Source organism: Pteropus vampyrus, unplaced genomic scaffold (assembly GCF_000151845.1).
Source record: "Pteropus vampyrus isolate Shadow unplaced genomic scaffold, Pvam_2.0 Scaffold856, whole genome shotgun sequence".
NCBI classification, from domain to species: Eukaryota; Metazoa; Chordata; class Mammalia; order Chiroptera; family Pteropodidae; genus Pteropus; species Pteropus vampyrus.
Window position 1 is genome coordinate 36396 of NW_011889637.1, and position 3435 is coordinate 39830.

The 3435-nt window shown below is 62.9% G+C and overlaps 1 protein-coding gene across 1 annotated transcript in view; it reads left to right on the forward strand.

Moving 5' to 3' along the window:
• The window catches only part of LOC111734195, a 39613-nt gene that overhangs the window by 7055 nt on the left and 29123 nt on the right, over positions 1 to 3435 (forward strand). The gene's annotated exons all lie outside the window — the stretch shown is intronic.

Below are 3435 nucleotides of genomic sequence, written 5' to 3' on the forward strand. Positions count from 1 at the left end.
AGATAATCTGGGGAGTACTCAAGTAACGAAAATGTCGTTTCTGCATAAAGGCCAGAGGCGCTGGTCCTAGCGATCCATAGGGAAGGAAAGTGCGCCTCCAGCTGCATAGCAATTTCTGTTGTTGCTGTTTTCTGTTGTTGTTGTTTCTGTAATTTTTAAATGATTCCGGGAAGAGTCGGAGGAAGAGTGGGCGATGAGTCTGGCTGTCGGGAAGGGCCTCGTATTGTCTGTGGATGGCTAAATTCCAGGGATTTTCCTAAGGATGGTTTCGGAGTCTAACCTGGCCCAGTCCCCAAACGGCCTCGATGCCAAGCCTGGCCCCTCTGACTCCGCAGCCCGCCCCTTGCTTCCAGAGCTTTCCTCCAGGTCCTCTGCCCGCCTCCGGCCGGGAGTTCCCAGCCCGCCTCCCGCACAGCCAGGCAGCCAGCTGCGGCGCTGGGGACCTCTCAGGCTGCGCTGTCTGCCCGCAGCGAGGCTGTCCGAGTTCTCGAGGCTCTTCTTCTACACGGTGCCTCCTGTTAGAAATGACTCCCAGGGCTTTCCCAGGTCCTGGCCTCCTCCCGGACCGGCGGGTTCCCTGGGAGACCCCCGTGCATCCCTGCGCCTCCCCCGGCAGCAGCAGGAAGAGGTGGAACCGGGCAGGGCCCGTTCTGGGCAGTGACTGGCCTGCCCCATTTGTAGGAGATGCTTGGATGTCCTTCCGGACAGAACCCAAAGGGACATGCGCTGCTTCCCCCAGCCCCTCTGCACCCCCACCCATCAGGGTCACCCGCTTGACCGCCACCTGGGCATAAACCCAGCCTGGCCCGTCCAGCGCCCTCATCAGACACAGCTTCCCCAGTTAACCCAGAGGACACAGTGGTGCCCTGGCTGGTCCCGAGGTTGCTGCCCAGCGAGCCACAACACGGTGTCAAATGCAGCAGTGGCCTCTTGCCGGCGGCCTGTGGGAGCGCTGGGGTGATTGGTACCGCCCCTCCCCGCACCTGCCCTGCTAATGGCCCTGCTTTCTCCCTGGAGTCGGAGTGGGGGCAGCTCAGTCACCCACTGTGGCCCTTGGAAATGTGCCTGGCTTGCAGAGTGACTGTTGAAGCAGGGACATCTGATGGAGGTTGACGAGACCCCCGTGTGCCAAGGTGAGCAGCAGGTGGCTCTGCCTGAGCCAAGCGAGCCTTGCCCATGCCAGGAGAGTGACCAGGGACATGTCTAGGGACAGGCCTCAGTTACCCTGATGGTTATAAACCAGCCCTAAGGACCCACCAGTTGGGAAAAGAACCATGTGTTGCAAAGGGGCCACCTTGCATCATTGTGCGACCTCCAGAGCCCCACTCCGCAGAACCCAGTGTCCCCTTTCATCCACAGAGCTGGAGGCCCGTAGACAGCACACGGTCTAGAGCCCAAGTTGGGTCCGGTCTGGATTTGTCCTTCAGGACCCGGGCAGGTGACATCACCTGCTGCGCCTCACTTCCCTCTGCCCGGCACAGTCTGGGTGGGAACGGAGGTCAGATGCAGAAACCCACCCGGAGGCCCCAAGAGACCGAGTCCTGGGGCTGCAGTGGCCTCGGCACGGCTTGGGCGGGGGCGGGGTGTGGCTGCCGTGGGGGATTTGTGTCTCCCGGGCTTGCTTGTCTGTGGCCTCGGGCCGTGGCCGCTCCACCCCGCCTAGAACCCCACGGCATGGAGCAGCCTGTCCCTGACCAGCCCTTGGGGCGGCCGCGGGGGCTGCTTCTGGAACACCGCCGCCTCTTCCCTCTCTGCCCTCGTCTCCTCTGCTCCCAGCTCTGGCCAGCTCATCTGCGAGGCCTCCCCAGGCCGCCCAGGTCCACGCAGCTGCTCGTCCTTCTATACTCAGGTCGCACCCCCCCAGGGTCCAGGGGAGCACCCAGCCACTGTGGACACTCACGGGTGACAGCCCCGAGCTGCCTGCGTTGGGCGGCTGCGGTCGGCGTCCGCTCGCCGACACGTTAGGGGCCATTGCCCGCCGGGCTCCCCCAGAGTGAGTCAGACTGTCCTGCCGTGTGGGGTGCATGCCCTGCCACATGTGCACCTCCAGGGACGCTGACGCGCCGCTCGGGGACAGCCCGCGGTGGAGCAGGGAGGACGGCTGAGCTGTCCGTGGTGCCGTGTGCCCTGGGCGTGGCGCTTACTGCTCGGGCCCCGGCTTCCTCATCTGCGCACTGGGACAGCGGCTCCCATGTGGACGCGGCGTCTCGGGGACTCCCTGCCACCCGCCCCGAGCGTGGTGAGCCCCCACCCCCGAGAGGCCTCCCATGCTGAGGGGAGACCACCCTGTCAGAGCCTGTCACCCTGTCTGCAGCCTACTGACTGGTGTCACCTGCCCCCTGCTGTGGTGCCACCCCAGGCAGGGCCATGGCGTCTTCCCTCAGTTCACCCTCCGAGCGGGCATCTGACTCCCCGTTTCACACTCAGAATCTCAAGCAACATTCCAGAATTTTCTCAATGGACTTGATGGGCCCTCCAAGTGCCCTGTGCCACCCTCTCGCGAGGGCTTAGGAGCCAGTCTGAGCTGTGCAACAGAGCCTCCTCTTCCTGGTCCCCTGACCCCGAGGAGCCGAGTGGTCCCTGTGTGATGTTCGCTCGGTGTCTGTCCCTTCCCATCTCACATGACGGCCCCTGTGCATGGCCGGAATCCAACTGGAGCTCAGAACTGCATGTGGCTGAGAAAACACGTCTCTAACTTGCTTTGTGCGCTGTGACCGTGACTGTGACCGTGACCGTGACCGAGCGCCAGCTCTGCAGTTGGATGCCCTGGGGCCCTGGACGAGGCCCTTCCTGGCTGGGCCTCGGTTTCCCCTCCGAGAATTGCAGGCAATGGTCACAACCCTCGCGAGCGTCCGTGGGGCCAGCCCACGATACTCTGCAAACCTTCAAGTGCAGCTCACGGGGGCTGTCCACACACGCCGCACCCCGGCCACAGAGGGGGCCACAGGAAGTGGTGTGATGTCAGCGCCCCGCAGGGGGCACAGTGACGCTGCCGGAGCCCCTGCACGTGACTGCGGGCCCGGCCCCTGCCTGCTCCCTTCCCCCGACCCTCCTCTCACTGTGACATCTGAGGCCTGTGTCGTCAGCCTCTTTTACAGGTAGAGAAACTGAGTGTCATGGAGGTTCAGGCCTTGCCCGAGGCCACACGCGTGCGGGTGGCACCTGTGTGCTTCTCCGAGCCAGCCAGTGGGAGTCAGGGTCTCATCTGGATGAAGGACACGGGCGCGAGCTGAGCACATGTGCCTGCCAGTGCAATAATTCTGGAGTATGAAAATGGCTTAATTAAATCATTTTTTAAAAAGTGTGTGCAAACACTCCGCAGTTAAGCGGCCGATCTGCAAACAGCCGTTCTCCAGTGGTGCTCGCCTGCCCTGCCCTGTGGGCCCTGCGCTCAGCGTCTGGTTTTTTATTTTACTTTTAATTTGAGTACGTGCA